Raw genomic sequence first — 23,549 nt, 5'->3', positions numbered from 1 at the left:
ACTGGCGCCATAGGGCCCCACTGTGGAGCAGGAGGAGGTGGCTCGAAGGCAGGGCTCCGGCCAGCGCCCTTTCGCATCTCCCCAGGAGGGGACACCGCCCAGGCGCACCCGTTGCTAGGTCCTCTGTTTGCCGCGTTCTAAAGGAGCCCTGAGCGGAACCAAGGCAAACCCGGAGGGGGGTGCCCGGGAAAGCTTAGGGATTGTGTTCAGTCAACAGCCAGGGAGAGCAGCTGCTCCTCTCTTGGTCCCTTTTGCCCCCAAGCCCTCCCGGCGCTACTGGGAGGCGGAGGATTCCCCTCGTTCTTGGTTCCTCCCAACCGTCGCCGGCCCTCGGCGCCCTCCACGACCGCCCCGCTCCGCACGTCGCGCACCCCCGGTCGCAGCCCGCGAATGGTCTGGCCCGTCGGTAGCCGCCACCCCCTTCGGCAGCGACAGCTGCTCCAGCTGCTCCGGGTGGAGCGCCCGAGCCCCGAGCTGTGGCTGCTTAGGGCGGCGGGCTGGCGGAGGGGAGCACCGGACCACCAGCGCAGGCTGCCGGGCCCGGGGGCAACCGCCCGCGGGAAACCGGGAAGCGGAGGGGCCGCAGAGGGACCGCCTGCAGCCGGGAGGAGAAGACCAGGGCTGGGCTTTCCTCACCCCGGTGAGTACCTGCTGCCCGGATCCTTCCCGACCCCCTTTCACCGCCCCCACACCCCCGAGGTATCGGCCCCCACCAGGGACGGTCATTGCTCTAGGGACACTGGCTCCCGCGGGAGCAGCGGAACCGGGAGCTGCTACTGTTAGGACTAATGATTCAGCACCATTCGTGCCCCGAGAGAGATTTGGGCGGAATGGGGGAGGGGGGTGGTGGTGGGGGGGGGGGGACGAGGTCAGTTGCTGTGCTCTCACCTCAGTTTCTAGGCTTCAGAGGTACCACCCAGGCGGGCGGTGTCGGGTGGGGTGAACAAGGAGGCTCCCTGCTGGCTTGTTCCGTAATTCCGTCCTTTTCCCAGAGCATGGTACAAACCTCTGTGAGTGTGCGGTGCAATCTTTAAAGTGTGTCAGATTAGTGTCTTTTTCCCACAGGCGAGTGAAGTATGGGGCCCTTGTCTATACCTGTCAGTTTCTTTACTTCTTGCTCCGTTGGATACTTAATTCAAGCCATCGTCCACTCAGTTTTTCATTGCATAGCATTCCGCCACTAATGTGTGAAATAGAGGCTGTGTCCAAGTAGTCTTGTGTTCAGAGTGGGTTTGCTTGGTCTTGGCATAGGAGGAAAAGATTTAAGGGAGGTAGGAAATAATACTTTCAGAGTCTAGACACTTACTTTTAGGTATATTATTTCATTAAATCATCACGGCAACCCAGAACCAAAGGTGGAAAGTGAGGAGCCTGGAAGTTAAATTACATGCTCAAGGTCACCGAACAGGAATTTGAATACAAGTCTCCCTGACTCCAAAGCCCATGGATCTTCCACTGTATTACAGAGTTGTATGTCCAAGTGTAAGGGTACATATAGATGGCCCATTAGATATTAAACATAAAATTAATTTTCATAAGTGATCTCAAACAATAGCAACAACCTGTAAACTTACTGTATATGGAATTGTTGTTCTTTTAGTAAGAAAGGGCTTTGAATTATGTGGGAAAAAAAACCCATTTTCTTAGAAAGTGTTTGCCAAAAAATAATATCTGGACAACACTGCAAAGGAGAGCTAGGTCATTGCAGGAGATGTTTAACACATTTTTGGCAGTGATATATGGTGGATGCTCAAATGTTGGAAAAATCAATTAGGAAAGTAAAACAAAACGAAACACCTGGAAACTTTTTTTTTTTTTTAAAACTTAATGGAAACATTTGCAATAAGAACAGTTACCTAGTTCATGGGGTGTATGATGAACTGTTTTTGTGGGGTGTGTCGTCCCATGATAGGGTGACAGATAAACCCAGACTGATAATGTTATTTGATTCATTTCCACTGTGATGTGGCATAGTAGGTGATAACTCCATTTTACAGACTAAGGAACTGAAATAGAAGGTTCAAGATCATATGGCTAGTAAGTGGTGGCATCTAGACAAGTATTGACTTACAAAAAATATGTGTGTTGTAGCAAAATGTAGTTCTGTACGGTGGGAAACTGCATTGATTTGTTTTTGCTCTGCCCTTCAGAGTTAACAACTATATTGACCTGTGTACTCTTTCTGAAAAAATAACGGATGCTAGGTTTTTCTTTATCTGTTGCTTGGCCATTTGATTTGCCTTCCTTTATGATTTATGTATTCTCCCTTAAGATGTGAAACTCTTGTTGATATCTCCAGAGGCAGGTAGCTATAGTACAATGCTCATTATCTCTAAGTACTGGAATAGTACTTGATGGCGGATAGGAACATAATCATCTTAGTCTGTCATTTCTAAAGTATTGAACTATTTACATTGGAGAATTATTAATGAGGATATTGAGAGACTAAAGCCCATTGCCTAAATAAAGCCATAAAATGGAGGCACAAATTTATATATGTTGTTCACACAAGACTGTGAGAGAAGTAGGATCACGTGATGACCCTTAAATTTGATTTCTAGGAGGTCATTTCTTTTTGTTCTCTATATGGCTGTCGTCTCTATCCTGAACCTCTGTGAGGCATCTTGCAGTCCAGTCTGTTTAACTACAAGGAGGATGGCAGAATTGGTATGAAAAAATAAGCAAAACTACGATCCCACTGCTATTTAAAAAAAAAAAAAAAGAAGGTGCATGTCCTAGTGATGGTCAGCGGGAACATTTTAAAACAGAGGCAACACATTTTATTTAGATAACATCACCAAGTGTGAATATAATACCAACCTGGTTTGAGCACTGCATCTTTTCTCACTCTTGTCTCTTTCTGTATATATATATGTATTTGTTGAATGACTACTGTCTGCAGACCATTCAAATTCTTGACTTCAAGGAACTTAAAGTCTAGCTGGGGAGGTATTTACTTACACATGAGTAATTAACAAAATAATTAGAATTGGCCTAATATCAGGAAAAGGTGGTGCTATAAATGCTGTATCAACACCTTAAGAAGGAGTAATCACAGAGGCTGGTTTCATAACAGAATCAGTAACTCTTCACGGATGGAAGTGAATTCAGTCACTCTGCCAGATGGGAAGGATTTGGATAGGAAAAGACAAAGCCAGACAAGGAGGTTCAGCTAAGTGCTCATATACTGTTTGAATACACAGTGACAAATTGTGAAGAACCTTGCATATCAGGCAGTGAAATCTGCTCCTCATCTGGTAGTCACAGGGAACTAGCAGTGTAGGTTACTAAGCAGGCCAAGTTTCTCTTTTTTTTTTTAAAGATTTTATTTATTTATTTGAGAGAGAGAGAATGAGAGACAGAGAGCATGAGAGGGAGGAGGGTCAGAGGGAGAAGCAGACTCCCTGCCGAGCAGGGAGCCCGATGCGGGACTCGATCCCGGGACTCCAGGATCATGACCTGAGCTGAAGGCAGTCGCTCAACCAGCTGAGCCACCCAGGCGCACGGCCAAGTTTCTCTTTGGCTGGTCTTGCTCATATTCTCCATATACCTTGTTCCAAGTGCCCTTCCAGAAAATGCTATAGTTCCTGGGTACTGATATTAAAAGGATTGTCAACTGAACCCAGGAGTTTTCTACACAAGTAACATTTTTCTACACAAGTAACAAAGAAGCTTGCCTTTTTGAAAGCTTCCCCTTTCTGTTATAAAATTATGAAGTTTGGAAACTATAAGAATATAAAAAGGAAAAAAAAATCACCATACTTGTACTAACTAAAGACAAGCACTATTAATATTTTGATGTGATTTTCATATTTCCTTCCACTCTTTTTTCTGTGCATGGTTTTAATCATGATATATATATTACTTTTTAAAATATTTTTACTTTAAATTTTATAACATTAATTTTCCCTTAATTACAACTGGAAAGTGAACTTTAAAAATATCTACATAATTTTCCATTAGGTAGATGTATGATAATTTCTTAACCATTCCTCAGTGTTGGTATATTTTTGATGATAATAACTAACACTGTGATGAACATCTTTGTTCATAAATGAAATTTCTGGGTTAAAAAGTATGAAATCTTAGTTCAATTTTTTAAAATTGAGATATAATTAATATATCTCAATATATATCAATATAACATTATATTAGTTTCAGGTGTAACATAGTGATTTGATATTTATATATATTGCAAATGATCACCACACTAAGTCTAGTTAATATCCATCACTACACAGTTACAATTATTTTTTCTTATGATGTGTAGTTTGACTACTTCATGCAACTTTTAAAACTCTGCTGGATTCTGCATGTTCTCTGGACATTACAAATTATAAGATATTGGCGTATTATTAATTATTTACACTCACTCCTGTTTGTGGTTCCTCAGATTACACTTTTTCAGGCAATCTGCTCTTTTGGTTAGAGAAACTATTTGAATCATGGCTACTGGGCAAAATAGATGAAGGGGATTAAGAGGTACAAACTTCCAGTTATAAAATAAATAAGTCATGGGGTTGAAAAGTACAACATAGGGAATATAGTCAATAATATTATAATGACTTTGTATGGTGACAGATGGTAACTACACTTATTTGGTGTAGTGGTGAGCATTGCATAATGTATAGCATTGTCGAATCACTATGTTTTACACCTGAAACTAATGTAGTATTATATGTCAACTATACGTCAATTAAAAAAAAAAAAATCATGGGCAGTGCGAGAAAGGCGGGCAGTTGGGGCCTGAGGAGAGAAGATGTAAATGAAGCTGGAGGGCGTGTTTGGTGAGAGTCGGCAAGAGTTTATAGTCAGAGAAGGGAATATATGATGGACTACATTCTGGTTTTAGCATTGTATTTGTGGACCTCAGTTTCCTCCCCTCCATCCTCCCTTCAGGTATCTACCCCGCCCTTATCTTTCAAACTTCAACTTCTTCCGCCCTCCTGTATCAGATTCCTAGGTCTCCAGCTTCAGTGTCCTGGCAATGCAAAGCATATGAACTTGCACTCTGATTTAGAGAATCCGCATAGGTGAGGGTGGGAATTTCAGACCTCCTTCCAGTTCTCAGGAGAAGCCCTGGTTACAAGGTACAAGGGAGTGTGGTGGACATCGACGACTTCTGCCCTCCCTCCCTTGTGTATTGCTAGAGACAGCCTCTGAGAACAGTGGCAGTTGAGAGACACAGAGCATTCCCAGCGTTTCCCGTGGGCATTCAGATGTTTCCTTCCCCTTGTTTCCAGTAACCCTCCACCTTCCCCTTGTTTCCAGTAACCCTCCACCTTCCCCTTGTTTTCAGTAATCCTCCACTAAAGGAAATTCCCCTGAAGGAGGAGAGAGACTATGCCTCCTTTACCCCAGCAGTTGTAGGGACGAGTGCCACCACCTCCTTTGCTTTGGCTGGGCCTCTTACCCCCCAGTCTCTCACCTGTGCTTCCTCTGGATCCCACCCCCATCCTACTTGGAATATCAGAAGCCACTGAGGGGGGCGCCTGGGTGGCTCAGTCGGTTGGGCGGCTGCCTTTGGCTCAGGTCATGATCCCAGGGTCCTGGGATTGAGCCCCGCATCGTGCTCCCTGCTCGGCGGAGAGCCTGCTTCTCCCTTTCCCTCTGCCTTCCGCTCTGCCTACTTGTGCTTTCTCTGTCAAATAAATAAATTAAAAAAAAAAAAAAAGCCACTGAGGCAGGGAGGCCATTAAGGGTCTCTGAGGACCAGTGGAAGGGGAGTCACTGGGATGTGAATGTGCCTTGAGGACACAAGTAGGGAGCATAGGCAGGTTTTATAATGTGCCATTAGTCTTGGGAGACCTGAAAGGAAATGAAAACAGAAGCATCAACTTTACAAATCCACAATAGCCTCCTCCCCCCTTTTACGACCTGACAGATGAATTCTGGTGGAAGCTGGACATCGAGGAAGAATTTGTCCTGTGCTTAGTTGAGACCTATTATTTGAAACAATTTCCTTAAGCTCTTAGAAAGTGGTAAATTTATTTCCATTCCTCTTAGGCATTATCTGTCAAAGTTGAACTGGGCTCAGCCAACAGTTTCCCTAGGGTTAACTTAAAGCTAAAAAACTTAAATTTAAATAGGCTTGCCTATTTTTCTCCACTACCCTTATTTCTGTTAATTCCCATTTGACATTTATTTGTTTACACACTCCTGCCCATAGTACACATAGTAGTTGACAAAGCCAAAGTGTTGGGATTGTTTGGGCTCTGGGAAGGTGAGTGATAAAGCTGTTTAACTCTTTTTTCCTTCACTTTTTACTTGCAAGTGACTGGTTGGCCTATGTTCCTTTGACTCCTTTGAAGGTTTAGAGTTAAGTGGTCAAGTGATCACTGGGTCTTCTCCGAGGCTGACCCAAAGGTCTGAGAACTCCTTCCCTTTGAAATTGATGATATTCTTGGTTCACTGGGTACACTGAACCATCCTTATTGTTTGATTTTTTTTTAAATTGTGTTGTGGCTCCTGAGTTTCCAAACTTCTATGTTATTTTGTTCTTCTGCTTAGCCATGTGAAATGAAACATTATGTTTGACAAAGGATTATTTTGAACATTTCTATCTCTTTTACCCACTACTTTGCAAAGTCTGGCCTGTGTCACATCTAATTCAACAAGATGGCATTAGCTTATTTTTACATAAATTCTCCTTTCTCCTCCATTAGTGTATTTTCGAGAAATGGACTTTTTAAAATAAATTGAGCATTTGTGGATTTGGAAGATGGGTCAGCAGTAATCCAAGCGGCAGCTTCAAGATTATTTTGTGGCTTTTTGTTGGGTTAGAATTTTAGAGCTGCTTAGGTATACCTCTCTTTTAAGGTAGTACCATCTTTCTTTTGTAAGGGAATTGACGCCACTTAAAAGTTGTTTGTGTAAAATCTGCCTTAATTGATGTGGTCCTAATACTAGGTTTGACTGGTTTTACGATATGGATGGCCATATGTGTGCAGTATTGGTAGGAGAAGTTAGCAACTATGGATTTAATTTAAATCATTACGTTCGATGGGAAAATATTCATGTGTAATTTTGTCATTATTTAAACTATTTTTCAAGATACTAAATAAATAAAATCTGTAACCATGTGTGATACTCATGGTGATTGCTTAAAAAATCAGGACAATAATTTTAGCACACATCTCGGTTTATATTTAGAATCAGTCAGTCTGCAGTTACCCAACAAATATGTGTGAGCTACTTTGTGGAGATGAACGATATAAATTGGACACTTTCTATAATCAGCTTAATTTACATGAAACGAGACGGGGGCATTTTCATTTACCTTTAGGTTTGATCACATGCAAGATGATAATATTTAGTTACTTAGCATGTCTCAATCTGAATATTAAATATTGTTTCTTCATTTCAACAATATAAAAAATCGAGTGAGAGAGAGGAAAAAAACAAGTATAATTTTCATGCACAATCATAGTAGGATTAAAAATTGATCTACAGCTGTCCTTTTAGATACTAATTTTGACAATAGATGCTAGTATTTACTATTATATGTAAACAAAAGGATGACTTTTATTCATTTAATATAGTTTTAATGGTTTTACTTCTTTTAGGATATTTGAGGAAAAAATAACTTGTCAAATTCATTGAATATTTTATTTACTTATTTGTTTGTTTGTTTATTTATTTATTTATATTTTTAAAGTAGCCTCCATGCCCAGTGTGGAGCCCAGTGCAGGGCTTGAACTCATGACACTGAGATCAAGACCTGAGCTGAGATGAAGAGTCAGAAGCTTAACCCTCTTAGTCACTCAGGTGGCCCCACTGAATACTTTTTAAAATCTCTGACATCTACATTTAGTGCACATCAGCATCCCCCTTGGTCAACACACAAATTTCAACCCATCATTTCTGGAAAATCAAAACAAGTTATTTCTGCAACTTGCTACAAAAATTAAAGGAAAGTAGACATCTTAAATATTAAGGAAAATTTGAAAGGGGGGTAATCAGTGCTTCTTAAAATCAAGTGGACTGTACTTATGTGGAAAAGCTTTTTCACTTGTCAAAAATCAGTGCCAAATGAGTATTTCAGGAAGAAAGAAAAGTTTACTGCTCCATATGTGAGGGGGCTGTCATTTCAGAATAGGAGGCATTTTCTCTTTTAAAAATTTATCTCGGGCATAGAATATGTGATAGCTATTTTTATCCTTAACTAAGGAATTAAAAGTTAAATGTACTCCTCATTGGTTATAGTATAGCATATTTACTTCAATAACATGCTTGAGAGTATATCTGTGAATTTTGTTTTTAGAATCCATAAGGAACGAGAATAAATATAAATATGAAGTAAGGTTACTAAAGTGTAGCTGCTTCCTTTTTTTTTTTTTTTAAGATTTTATTTATTTGTCAGAGAGAGATAGAGCTCAAGCAGGGGAAGCAGGGGGAGTGGCAGACAGAGGGAGAAGCAGGCTCCCCGCTGAGCAGGGAGTCTGATGTGGGACTGGATCCCAGGACTCTGGGATCATAACCTGATCCGAGGCAGATGCTTAACTGACTGAGCCACCCAGGCACCCCTAAAGTGTAGCTTCTACTGGGAATAAAATTAAGCAAATAGACTTAGCAATATTTATGAATACATATATTTAGATCTCCAGATAAAATTACTTAATGGTCCAGTAGTTTTCCTCTCTTTGATATAACTGAGCATATTGTGGTATTATGAAATCGATTATCATGCTTTCTAGAAGAAAAAGTTAATAACATTTTCCTTCAGAGTAGTATGAAAATATTGTGATTTATGTGTTTATTTGGGTGATTTCTGACATTTTGTAGGCATTCCACAAATGCAACATTTTCTTCCACTTAATATTTAGTATTTTTTTATATAATTTTGTATTGTGATAAAAAACACATGATATATAATTTACCATGTTAACCATTTTTAAGTACAGTTGGTAGTGTTAAATATATTTACATTGTTGTGAAACAGATCTTCAGAACTTTCTCATCTTACAAATCTGAAATTCTGTACTCATTAAACAACCTTCCTTTCCCCTTCCCCAAGCCCTTGGTAACCACCATTTTATTTTCTGTTTCTATGTATTTTATTACTTTAGATACTTCATATAGATGAAATCATATAGTATTTGTCTTTTTGTGATTGATTTATTTCACTTAATGTAATGCCCTAAAGGTTCATCCATTTTTTAGTATATGTGAGGATCGCCCTCTCTTTTAAAGCTTAATAATATTCCATTGTATATGTAGACCACATTTTGTTTATCCATTCATCTGTCAATGGGCATTTGGGGTTGCTTTCACCTCTTTGCCACTGAAAATAGTGCTGCTATGAACGCAGGTGTGCAAATATCTCTCTGAGACCCTGCTTTCAATTCTTTTAGATGTATACCCAGAAGTGAGATTACTAGATCATGGGGTAGTTCTATTTTTAGTTTTTTGGGAAACTTTCATACTGTTTTCCATAGTGGTTACACTATTTTACATTCCCAACAGTGTGTAAGGGTTCTAATTTTCCACACCCTCACCAACACTGCTTATTGATTGATTGATTGTTCTATTGTAGTCATCCTAATGGGTGTGAGGTGATATCTCATTGTGGTTTTGATTTGCATTTCTCTGATGATTAGTGCTACTGAGCATCTTTTCATGTGCCTGTTAGGTGTTTGTATATCATCTTTGGAGATTTGTCTACTTAGGTACTTTGCCCATTTTTTTAATCTGGTTATTGGATTTTTTTTTGTTTTGAGTTGTTGGGAGTTCTTTCTATATTCTGGATATTAGCCCCTTATCAGATATATGATTTTCTCCTACTCCATAGGTTGCCTTTGCACTCTATTGATTATGTCCTTTAATGTATAAAAAAATTTTTGTTTAATATAGTCCCATTTTTCTATTTTTGCTTTCGTTGCCTATGTAGCATTGATTACTTTTAGCATTTTAAAAGTGTATTGACAGAATTATTTCAAGTTGCTCTTTATTAATTCTTTCCCACCTTATTCTTTAAAGTCCACATGATTATTTTTGAGACTATGTAATTATGATGACTAGTGTAATTATTTAACAAATTAAACTGAATTTTGAAAAAATTTTTTGGAGGAGTCACTTTTTAAAATGTCCAGTGTAAGAATTTAATTGCTATAATTTAACCATATGTTAATATGAATTGTTTAAACCTATACTTCAATTTAGGGAGAATTGACATCTTTACTGTGTTCATTCTTCCAATCTGTAAACATGGGATGTCTCTAGGATTTGGGTCTTCTTTGATTTCTTTTATTAGCAATTTATAATTTTCATCACACAGATATTACCCATGTTTTGTTAGAATATTTTTTTTAAGATTTTGCCCATTTATTTGTCAGAGAGCGAGCAAGCACAAGTAGGGGAGCAGCAGGCAGAGGGAGAAGCTGGCTCCCTGCTAAGCAAGGAGTCCCATGCCCAACTCGATTCCAGGGCCTGGGAGCAGGACCCGAGCCAAAGGCAGATGCTTAATCGACTGAGCCACCCAGGTGTCCCTTTGTTAGAATTATACCTAATTATTTCATTTTATTTGGAGCAACTGATAATGACATTCATTTTAATTTGTTTCCATTTTTTTGTTGTCAGTATGTAGAAATGCAATTGGTTTTTGTGTATTGATCTTGTATCCTGAAACCTTACTGAAGTCACGTTTTGGATCTAGGATTGTAGATCCTTTGAGAATTTTTTTTTTCTTTATCATCTGCAAACCAAGACACTTTTTTTCTTTACAGTCTGTTAAAATTAAAATAAATCTTTGTTTTTCTTGCCTTATTGCAAGTGCTAGGAATTCTAGTATTGTGCCAAATAAGAATGGTGAGAGTGAACATCCTTGCCTTGTTCATGATCTTAGAGGAAAATTATTCAGTCTTTTACTATTAAGTATGATGTTAGCTGTAGGTTTTTTTTGTAGATGTTCTTTATTAGGTTGAGAAGATTCCCTTTCTGTTTCTAGTGTACTGGTACTTTTCATCCTGAATGGAGATCAAATTACATCAAATTTCTTTTTGCATTAATTGATGTGGACATATGATTTTTTCCTTAACCTCTTGATATGGTGGATTACATTGATTAATTTTTGAATATTGAATGAACCTTGTGCACATGGTATAAATCCTTTTTGGTCATATAAGCACATCACACACACATATGTTGCATTCAATTTGCAAAAATTTTGTTAAAGATTTTTGCATTTAACTTCATGAGGGATATTGGTTTGTAGTTTCCTTTCTGTTGTGCTTTCTTTATTTGGTTCTGGTTGTTAGAATACTACCAGCCTCATGTGGTACTAAGAAATTACAGTTTATTGAATTTGGGTGTTGTGGCAAATTCAAATATCCATAATTACCTGAGCAGGCTATTACAATACCTCTTTTTCCAACTACATATCTCTGTGCGGCCAAATTTTTTCATATACTTCCAACAAAAACAACTTCTCAGAATAAATGCAGAAGTGGATAAGAGAATCTGTGCTCTATGAAGCAAGATATTAAAGAGATTTTTAAAAGTACAAAGCACCGCTCATTTCTTTTTTTAAAAAAAATTATAGTTATTTAAAAATAAAATGTTTTTGTTAATACATAATGGTTTTCAACATATATCCATTTTAGTTTCTAATAGGGTAAATATTAATAGCTATAACCTACAAAAACTAAAAGTCAACAAAATTTAAAGAGTGTGAAGAGTTCCAACACCAAAAAAATTTGAGAATCACTACTGAGACAACCAAGACAAGGAGAAAAGTGAAGCCAAAGCCATGGGCATGTGCATCTCACACTGGCATTGGTTTTACCAAGTTGTTCCATGTGTTTGTTTTCCTTTTTCTCCACTAATACTTTTATTTCACTAAAGATGCTTTTTTTCCTCCACACTGATTCACCCATATGTACTCCTTTCCCCTAGGATAAATATGATAAAAAGACCGATAGAACCTTACAATGCAATCTTTATGAAATGAAATCCCTCAAAATTATCCCCATTCTAACTTTAATAAACCCACATGTAGATATATGACTATATTTTAAGTTATAAGTTATAATAAATAGAATTACAGTATTAATTCAGTGATTGCTTATGCAAGGAAGAAATAATTTAAAATATTTTGTCAAGAATTGACTCAAAGATAGTATAGGAAATATTTGAATTACTGTCCTTTGATTTTGAGTATTATAAATGGCTTTTCTTTTATACTTTTCCCCAGTACTTTATTGAATATAACTTATATATTGTATAATGTACAACTTGGTGAGTTTTTACAAGATTTTGGTAATTAGCATTTGAAGATTTGTAATAGGATGAACATATAAGATGAGATTTTCAAATCTGAGAATATCAGTGAAGAAAAAAAAGAAGAAATGAGCTAGGAGAAACATGAGCTCACAAAATCCATGTTTGAAATCCTGTATGTGTATTAGAGCTGGGCACACACTTAATTTTGAGTTTTCTAACTTCCAGGCAAAGAGGAAAACATGAAAAATTTAATGATTGAAAAGCTCATCCATGAGAAAAACAAACCAGTTGCCTAAGAGGAACAAAGTTGTTCCTGTCTAGAATCCAGAATGAAATTTCTCCTATAGTTTATTTAAAAGTGGATTCAGTATAGTGTAATACAGTTTCCTCAACACCCTTAACACTGAAAGTCAGCAGGATTCATTGGGCTGTTTTTTATAATGTCCTTCATCTAGACCCATGGTGTGGCTCTCTGTCTTTGGGGGAAATAACCTCTCAAGATCTGATTATTTTCTTCTCTAACATGAGAATAACATCTACCTTGGTAAAGACTGTATGTGCTCAATAAATAACTACTCTTTTTCTTAAAGCAGTTCTGTTAGGGTGGCTGTGACCAGCCATGTGGTGTGGCCCAGGTACATAGCTCTCTGATAACTGGCTTCATTCATGAATGGATGGTATAGTGTCTCAAAGAATGAAAGTTCTGCATATCTTTTAGGAATTTCTTCATGCATATTATTTTGAGGGGCAGTGCATTTGAGGCTTTATTCCCTCAAATTAATTTGTTGTCAGTCAAGTAAAGAATCCCATGATTTGAGAGTCTGGTGGGCTGAGTGACAGGAGTTTACCAAGTCTCTGTTACCTAAGTAGAAGGCTATTACAGCTCTGCACTAAAGTAGACTAAAGGAATGACCCTAGACTAATTTTAAAACTTCCTCCAAAGTCAGTTTTGCACCACAGAAGAGTGGATGGTGGAAGTCCCAAATGTATGACATGGAATGTGGCTCCAAATGCTTTTTGCAGGTGGCACAGCCTTCGGTACAAATAAAAGATGTGAGACTACCACTTCCACCTCTCTTACAGAGAAATGTCATTTTTTTTTCTTCAGACCAAAATATTTTTTCTAGAGTGTTTTTTAAACCATCGGTCAAGTCTCTATAGAGGGAGGCTGAAAACCAAATTGTTGGGGGTTGGTAAATTCTCACTTAGTAAAAGTTGAATTAGGCCCTAGACTTTTTGAACAGAGCAGCAAAACTAGCTTGTAGTAATTTTGCAAGCATTCCAGAAGGTTAGTTTTCTTCCTTAGTAGTGTTTTGAAATCAACTATCAAAACGATGTAATCGGTGTTTGATTTTTTTTTAAATCTTTTGAGTCTTTAGTAGAGTAGAATTTTCTTTCAGTAGTAATCCCTCGAGAATGCCTTAAGCAAGTCCTACAGTCTGTATCCATTTTCTACATCATTAAAAACCCTTCTGGGGCTACCCACAAGGACTAACAGATTCACTGTGGTGGTCTGCAGGCTTCCGAGGCTAGAGCACACGCTCTCCTCTCTGCTTCAGTGAAAGGCCCAGATCTTTCTTGTCCAAACTAATTTAGTAGGAAAGTCATGGTCTTAGGTTCGAATTAGGTACTTTTAATATGTGTTGAACTAAAGAATGAATTAGGATCAAGTTTATATCCTAGCCCCCATAACTGTTTTGAAATTATAAGCAACTAATTTGATAATAACATAGCCAAATGTCTTTCATATGAGAAATTTCCATTTTCATCACTGCCAGATTAGAATGTCCAGGTTTACATAAAGGCTCATTTATTTATAATATATATGTATTATTTATTTATAATATACACATACTATAATTCTATTATATATTTATATAACTATTAGTTATTAATAATTAAAATTAGCTATTAATAATCACTAATATATAGTATTATATGTTATATGTTATAATAAAATAAATTTTAGTTCTCATTTACTTCTCCTGCAAATATGAAAACACCTCTTGCTTTCTTGGAATGCTTTCTGGTATACTTTTGATTTAAACTGATCCCTAAAAAATGAGTTATAAAATGAATTACAAGTCAATTATAAAAATATTGAAAGATTGAAGATTAGATTTGTGCCACCTATTTATTAATCTTGCTTTCATGGTTGGATCTGTAGTTTCTCATAGGAAAGCTAGATGAATGTTTGATTTTTGGCAAAGAGCATTTCTTCTCTATGATATGTAAAGTCTCCAGTATGGCATTTTAAAGAGTGATTAAGGGGAACAATCTTTTCTTTTCTCTTCTCTTCTCTTCTTTTCTTTTCTCTTTTCTTCCCTTTCCTTCCTTCCTTCCTTCTTTCCTTTCCTTTCCTTTCTTTTCTTTTCTTTCTTTCTTTTTCTTTCATTCTTTCTTTCTGACTATAATTTATCTGTCTCATTTGAGTTTTGGATATGGTTCTGGTTTAGGGTCCCTTGGTTGGGTTGCATCCTTTATTTTGTGGGTTCTTGTCTGAGGAGCCAGCTAAATGGACTGGGAAGCTGAGAAAGAAGAGCTGTTTTGGTTCATACAGCCCCCCTGGGCACATTTGTAACTCAATCTCCCTTTCTGACTGGTGTCTGCATTATTTTTTATCCTGATGGCCTGCTTAAGCAGTTGCCTCAGATTCCATAATAGATGAAGGGTTATTATTTTAACTCTATGATGTTTAGGTATATAGTTCGTAGGTGAGATAAATGTTATATAAAATCTAATGCACCAAAATGAAGAAAATAAGAAATTCATTGTTTTGTTATAGGCTACCTAGAGGGAGTTTTATTTAAAGTACTAACTTAAATATTTAGCATAGTATAGATGAAATCGTCACACAACTCTTGTTAATGGAATTAAATGAATAAGGAAAACATTGTTGTATCCTAAAAACATTCGTAAGTTGTCCAACCTTGGGACCACGGTATAGTTTTGGAAATTATTAATTGTACCTTCCTCCACCTCTTTTTCTGGCCCCAAAGTATCACATCTCTAAGTTATGTCTACTTACAGTCCTCCTATCTGTGCTCCAAGAGGAAATACTTGGCTTATGGCCAATTCTTCACCCTCTTTGGGTATCATCAGAGCTGTGGATGCTGCAGCCTGTTTCTTCCCGAGATGAATCAGCGATGCTGTCTGCCGGTCAGCTCCAGCCACGGCTGGCTGTTGACTCTAATAGTTGGGCGCATAATGTTATGTGAAGCTGCATAATGTAGAAGATCGTAGAGCCATTTAATTTGGGTCCAAAATTTGAAACAAAGAAATGGTATGTGGTTTTCTTTTTCACATTTTAAGATTGCATAAAATTATAAAATTTGAAGGTTAACTTTGCAGAAAGACTGGCAGAATTTTTCACACGGATTACTGAAATAGATTTTTATGGAGCATGCTCTCTGGCATTCTTCCAATTTTAATTTTCATTTCTATCCTATTATAACTTCAAATAACTTTCTCCTAATGCTGAATAAATTTTAGTTCTAATTTATTTAAATTTATATGTTGTTTCCACAGTTACTTGGTACTTACTAGATATAGTGAATGATAGCTATTAAAAGTCTTAATTATTCAGAATATTGTGACGATATTTGACTTTTGACTGGTCAGGAATATAAAATATTAAACTCATATGTTTGCATATTTGTATACATATATTTGTATATGTGTATATATAATATTTATTTTTAAAATAACTTCTTGAATGATTAAATAGTCCCAATATTTCAATAAAGTCAAGAAATGGGGAAGACTTAAGATGCCTTTATTTAGATGAATATAGATGATAAAAACTTTGATGGAGTTAAGATCGAGAGAGAATAATTTTTTTTTGTTTCCTTTAGATTTGCATTTTAGTAAAAATATTTTTTCCTATTATCATTCATAAAATGGAAACAAATCACAACTTATTTAGCATATTTTATTTGGTAAGTATTCAATAAATCTATTTTAATTTAATTTAATAGCAAGTATAGAAATAGGAATTGGAGAAGGTGATTTAATATTAAAATGGATAAGAGAGTAGGCTGGTATAAACAATGTAAGCTAATCCAGTAGAACTAATTCAAAGTTTGTCTTCTTCTTTGATGTAGGCTTTGGCAGAGAAGAGTATCATCTAGACTAGGTGTGGATAAGCCAGATATTAAGGTAGCTCTAGTGCTAATTTGTGATTATTCAGAAAGATAGAAGATGTGATTCATTCTTAATTTATATTTTGTATCATTAAAATTTCATGAGTAAAATAATAGAGAGCTGCTGTCCCTAATTGTAAAAAAAAAAAAAAAATTAAGCTACACTGTGTATCAGGCTCTGTGTTTTGTTCATATTTCTGAGAATGAGAGACACTGCCCTTTTTAAATCAAATACTTTAAAAATATGATACAGTGTGGTAGATGTTGTTAACAGTGGTGATGCACCAAAGAACAGTTAATTCTGCCTAGGAGACAGAAGGAAAGGAGGGGACAACTAAGATGTGGTTTGAATGCTGGGTAGCAAAGGAAGACATTCTAGGATTAAAGAAAAACATAAGTGTACACAAATCAGAAGACAAATTACAGGGGTACCTGGCTGGCTCAGTCGTGGGGCGTGTGGCTCTTGATCTAGGGCTTATGAGTTTGAGCCCCACATTGGGTGTAGAGATTACTTAAAAATAAAATCTTAAAAAAAAGGAAAATGAATAATATTTTCAGGATTGTCTTTTTATCCTATGATTTTATCCCTACTTAGAATAACTTTCAAACATATTTGGCTGCAACTCATGGTAAGAAATATGATTTACTACTTGCCATAGTGTACACACACACACACACACACACACACACAGAAATAAAAGTTTCAAGACTCAGTACTTACAGTTAGTACTTTTTCTATTACATGCAATGCAGTCTGGCACGGTTACATTTTTATCTGTTCTATTATTTAATTTAAAAATGCTATTGAATCTCGCTGAATTGATTTCATGACCTTCTGTGGGTCCAGGTTTGAAAGGAAAACAAAAACAAAAACCTGTACCAGAGCTCAGAATTCATAAGGAGGCCCCTTTAATACCACTGGGCAGATTTGCAAAGCAACTAGTTGATTTTTTTTCTCAGCAGAGTTTGAAGATTGTAAGAAACTGACTGATGGCTTTGGAATATTTACAGTTCAGAAGGCAGCATGGTATAGTGCAAAGGTTTTGAGAGTTGAACAGATCTAGGTCTTTGGCAAGTTACTGTATCTCTCTGAGTCTCAGTTTTCTGCTTTGTAAAATGGAATTAATAATACAATCTATGAGGACTAAATGAAATAACGTATCTATTTAAACAGCAGTTCTCAAACTTGGCTGTACATTTAAATCACACGGGAGCTTTAACAAATTTCTGTGCCCAGGCTGCATCCCAAACCAATTAAATTGGAATGTTTGGGGCTGGGACCCATCCATCAGTATTTGTTTTTTTCTTTTGAAACTTAATGCTTCCTGAATAGCAACTCTCCATATGCCCCTCCCTCCATGTCTTGGCAACCACCATTCCACTTTGTGTTTCTCTTTGTTTGGCTTTTTAAGATACCTTGTAAAGATGGTACCATGAAATATTTGTCCTTCGGTGACTGGTTTATTTCACCTAACATAATGTCCTCAGAGTTCATTTGTATTGTCATATATGGCAAGATTTCTTTATTTTTTAAAGCTGAATAATCATTTGTATGTATACATCACATTCTTTTATCCACTCACCCACTGATGGAACTTCAGGTTGTTTCCACATCTTGGCTTTTGTGAATCATGCCTGCAATGAATATGGGAGTGCAAATATCTCTTTGTTGTAACCCTGATTTATTTTATTTTTTTTAAAGTTTTTATTTAAATTCCAGTTAGTTAACATACAGTGTAATATTATGTAACTTTGATTTAAATTATTTTAGGTAAATACTCAGAAGTGGGACTGCTGGATCATGGGGTAGTTCTCTTTTTAACTTTTTGAGGAATCTCCATACTGTTTTTCACAGTGGTTGTACCATTTTGTATACCCAGCAACATCATGCAAGAATTCCAACTTTTCTTCATCCTCACCAATATTGGCTATCTTTTTTTTTTTTATAATAGCCATCCTGATAGATGATATCTCTTTGTGGCTTTCATTTGCATTTCTCTGATAATTAGTGATGTTGAGCATCTTTTCTTATACCTGTTGGCCATTTGCCTGTCTTCCTTGGAGAAATGTCTGTTCAAGTCCTTTGCTTGCTTGCTTGCTTGCTTATTTATTTATTTATTTATTTATTTATTTATTTACTTATATTTAAATTTTGGTTAGTGTACATACAGTGCAATATTGGTTTCTGGAGTAGAATTCAGTGATTCACTTACAACACCCAGTGCTCATCACAACAAGTGCCCTTTTTAATACCCATCACCCATCTAGCCCATCCCCCACCCATGTCCATCCATCAACCCTTATTTTGTTCTCTATTGTTAAGAGTTTCTTAAGGTTTGTTTCCCTCTCCATTTTTTCTTTTCCCCCATCCCATATGTTCATCTGTTTTCTTTCTTAAATTCTACATATGAGTGAGACCGTATGGTATTTGTCTTTCTGACTGACTTATTTCACTTGGTATAATACATTCTAGCTCCAAAATTGCCTTTCTCTGACTGATTTATTTCACTTAGCATAATACACTCTAGTTCCACCCATGTCATTGCAAATGGCAATATTTCATTTTTTTGATGGCTGAGTAATATTCCATTGTATATATATACGTCACATCTTTTTTATCTATTCATCAGTCTATGGACATTTGGGCTCTCTCCATGGTTTGACTCTTGTTGATAATGCTGCTATAAACATCAGGGTACTCCTTCAAGTCTGTATTTTTGTATCCCTTGGGTAAGTACTTAGTACTGCAGTTGCTGGATAGCTCTATTTTTAACTTTTTGAGGAACCTCCGTACTGTTTTCCAGAGTGGCTGCACCAGTTTGCATTCCCACCAACAGTGCAAGAGGATTCCCCTTTCTCTGCATCCTCTCCAGCACCTGTTGTTTCTTGTGTTGTTGATTTTTCCTTTGCTCATTTTTATTTTATTTTATTTTCATTTAATTTTTAAAAGATTTTATTTATTTATTTTAGAGAGAGATAAGGAGAGAGTGCAAGTAGGGGGAGGGGTAGAGGGAGAAGAAGAGAATCTCAAGCAGACTCCACGCTGAGCACAGAGCCCGACGCAGGGCTTGATCTCAGGACCTGAGCCAAAATCAAAAGTTGGACGCTTAACTAACTGAGCCACCCAAGCCCCTCCTTTGCTCATTTTTAAATTGGTTTATTTTTTTTTTTTTGCTATTGAGTTGAAGGAGTTTCTTATAAGATATATGGTTTGCAAATATTTTCGCTCATTCTGTAGGTGGTCTTTTCACTTTTTTTATTGTTTCATTTGCTGTGCAGAAGCTTTTTAGTTTGGTGTAGTCCCACTTTGTCCATCTTTGCTTTTTTTTTTTTTTTTAAAGATTTATTTATTAGAGACAGCGAGAGCAGGAACACAAGCAGGGGGAGTGGGAGAGGGAGAAGCAGGCTTCCCGCGGAGCAGGGAGCCCGATGCGGGGCTCGATCCCAGGAGCCTGGGATCATGACCTGAGCCGAAGGCAGACGCTCAACGACTGAACCACCCAGGCGCCCCCATCTTTGCTTTTGTTGCCTGTGCTTTTGGTGTCATATCCAAGAAATTATTGCCAAGGCCACTGTCATGAAGCATTCCCCCTCTGTTTTCTTTCAGGAATTTTCCAGTTTCAGGTCTTGCATTTAAGTCTTTAATCCACTTTGAGTTGATTTTTAATGTATTGTGTAAGATTAGGGTCCAGTTTCATTCTTTTGCATGCAGATATCCAGTTTTCCCATCACCATTTGTTGAAGAGACTATACTTTCCCATCATTTATTCTTGGAATCCTTGTTGGAGATAAGTTTACTGTATTTACATGGCTTTATTTCTGGATTTCCTGTTGTTCTAGTGGTCTGTATGTCTATCTTTATGCCAATATACTGTTTTCATTACTATAACTTTGTAACATATTTTGAAATCAGGAAGTGTGATGCCTTCAGCTTTGTTGTTTTTAAAGTTGTTTTGTTTTTTTGGGGTCCTTTATAATTTCATATGCATTTTAGGATTGTTTTTCCTATTTCTGTAAAAAGTGCCTTTGGGATTTTGCTAGGGATTACACTGAATCTGTAAATCATTTTGGGTAGTATGGACATTTAACAGTATTAATTCTTCCATTCTATAAACATGGGATGTCTTTCCATTTGTGTCCTCTTTAATTTCTTTCATCAATGTTTTGTAGTTTTCAGTTTTTCACACCCTCAGTTAAGTTTATTCCTAAGTATTTTACAGGCATTGGTATTTTTTAAAGCTCCTCTGATGCAGTCTATGTTGAAATGCCTAATTGTAAAGCTATAGTGCAATATGTGGGGCATGGTAGATGTTTGCATCATGTCTGGTTCCCTTGGTTAATAATATCAACAATTATGATTGTAACTAACTTTTTTTGTGGTGCTTACTGTGTTTTAGGCAATGTGCTAAACACCTTTCATATCATGTAGAAAATACTGTGCTTTGTTTTTGTTATTGTTCTGTCAAATAATAGACTACCATATGGCTGACATAAAAAGGAAGAGCACTTGCTTATTAGAGAGGAAATGGCTACTTTTATCATCAGGAGCTCAGTTACCCAGGTAGTTATTTCAATGAATTACAGAGTTAGCTTTCATTGAACTGCCTCAAAAATATAGATTGAATACTTTAAAGTAATTTTAAATTAAAGTTTAAACTTTACACAATGACTTGTAGGGTAGGTATAACAGAGAATTTGTTACGATAAATACCTCAAATATGTAACAATCCTAATTTTAGTGGAAGTATATTGATATGATGTAGTAGATTTTATCTGGTATATATTTTCTAGATTGTACAAAGAAGTGAGCGTTAACCTACAGATGCTTCTGACATGTTATCATTCACTTGACACCAATATCTGTTAGGCTTAATGTCATGATGACAAGAACATTTTTCATGTTTGTTAACAAGGTCAATATTTTCCAATGTATGAAGTAGATATATTTAGGAATCTGCTGGTATGCTGCTTGCTTTTGTTGTTTGTTTTGATTTGGATTTTAGAAAGCTTATTATATTTATTTTGCAATACAAGTTTCTATAGTAACTGCTTTAAAAAGAACATCTGAATTACTGCTTTTTTCAAATATATAATTTATTCTTTTTCTTTGCATTTAAATAAAAATTTACTCATTGTTATTGTAATCTTTAGTTTGCTTCTTGGTTTTCAATAATAGCTTTTATAATGGTGACTGAGAAAGCATTTTTTAAAAACTGTATTTGTAAAAAAAAAAAGGAAGCATTCTTTTTTCAGGATGTATGTGTTTTTTACATTTAGCACATCTTAAAGTAACAACAAACCATTTCTTCTGTCAAGTAAATAGGTTTGTAAATTGCTACATCAACTCTGCTTAGATGAAATGCATGCTTATCTTATTTTTTCCTTTGTGCATTTTCTTTCACCCTATTAATTATTAAATCATTTGTCGGGTGCGTATAGCCTTAAATTTAAATGAGTTAATAAATGTAAAGTTCTTAGAGTAGTGCTTGGTGCTTATTAAGCATTTAGTACATGTTATTCATTGTCCAGTGCCAGTGACTTACAGAAATGCATAATCCAAAATTGTACTGTGGTAGAGTCAGATATTTGAAAAGGAAATTAAAGAATTTTAAGTTTTGTGACTAAGAATAAAAGTTGCTATTCCTGCTTGTCAGTGCACTTGAAAATGAAATGCTTGGTAAGCCAACGGGCATCATATATTCAAAATTGAAATTAGATATATTTAATGTTGAAACATCTGATTCCAGGAGGAGAAATTAGCTTTTAGAGGCTTTACAGATAATTTAGTTTAAAAAGCTTTGCTATTAAGAATATTAAGAAAATTGAAGAATTTTAAGCCTAAAGAAGTGCTTAATCCTTTACATTGTTAGCCTTTGTAGACACAAGATTAAATTCACTCAAAAGCAATAGAACAGTTTGGAGGTAAAATATTAGTAGAGAATGGAAGAACATTTTCTTCTTGTAGGTTTTCTTGATTGTAGGTTTTGAATGAATGATTGTTTCTAGGGCATTCCAATATGATAAAACCCAAGCTAGGAATAATTGACTTAGATTGGATTCTAGAATTTGTGAGAAGTATCTAAACTGTTGAGTTGAGTTTTACGAAGACTGACATGTGTTGTCAATGTGATTATCTGCCCTGTCGTCTTATTTTGCTGTCATCATTCTCAAATTATCTCCTTTGACATTGTGGAACTATAAGAATCTCTTGTGACTGAAAATTGAAATACAGAATGTGTCACACAGATAGGTTTTTAGGACAGCTTTGTCAGAGGCCATGTGATTTACTTAGGATTAATGACTAAGCATATTGTGTAGAGGCTAATGAAATCATACTTTCCTATGCGACTGAAAAAGCTGGCTTGATTTTGCTAGGAAGGAAAATTTAACTTTCAACCCTTCCCTCCCACCTTCTTTGTTTCACTTTCCTTCCTTACTCTTTTTCTTTCTTCTTCCTTCCTTCTCCTTATGAAAAATTAGCTGCATCCTTTGAAAAACTTTTTCATATAAATATGGTATGATATCCATTTTTCCCCATTCCCTTTTTTTTAAAGTATTTTTATTTATTTGACAGAGAGAGAGAGACAGTGAGAGAGTGAACACAAGTAGGGGGACTGGGAGAGGGAGAAGCAGGCTTCCCGTTGAGCAGGGAGAGCAGGGAGCCCAATGTGGGGCTCGATCCCAGGACCCTGGGATCATGACCCAAGCCAAAGGCAGACGTCCAATGACTGAGCCACCCAGGCACCCTCCCCATTCCCTTTTACTATGAGTTTGAAATATGTTTAAATGATCCCAGTAAAAAATAAGCCATGGCATTGTTGGTCATTAGCATACAACTGTGTGTTGTTTAAAGTGCTGTGCTATGTCTTCCCATCACCTTTATTGATTTCTAAAATGAAAATAGTGCTCATAGAGAGTTTACTGTGGAGGTCAGTCGTGATTGGAGATTTGGTGAATCTGAATGTGGATCACAGTATAGGGATAAATTTGGGGCCTGGTGCAAGGAGGTAGAGGGATCAAGTTTTTAAAAAAACAATGAACTTGGTGTTGGATCTGTGTTCTAGCTGTAGCTGGTACCTTGTATGGCCTTAGGCAAGTTAATTAACTTCTTAAGTATGAGCTTCTTCATTTGTCACATGAAAAAATAAATAGTCCTATTAAACTGGTCTTATAGTGCTGTGAAGGGCA

General features: G+C 36.5%; 1 protein-coding gene across 1 annotated transcript in view; it reads left to right on the top strand.

Annotated features, from left to right (window-relative positions):
- Positions 1-410: 410 nt before the first annotated feature.
- The window catches only part of TTLL7 (tubulin tyrosine ligase like 7), a 120,384-nt gene continuing 97,245 nt past the window's right edge, over positions 411-23,549 (top strand). The window contains exon 1 of the mRNA XM_081817089.1: positions 411-640. The gene's annotated coding sequence lies outside the window, so the exon portion shown is untranslated. The remainder of the gene's footprint in view (positions 641-23,549) is intronic.

Source organism: Leptonychotes weddellii, chromosome 4 (assembly GCF_054177405.1).
Source record: "Leptonychotes weddellii isolate Sample4059 chromosome 4, ASM5417740v2, whole genome shotgun sequence".
Taxonomy (NCBI): Eukaryota; Metazoa; Chordata; class Mammalia; order Carnivora; family Phocidae; genus Leptonychotes; species Leptonychotes weddellii.
The sequence above is the reverse complement of the archived record's forward strand: the minus strand, read 5'-3'. Positions and strand labels throughout refer to the sequence as shown.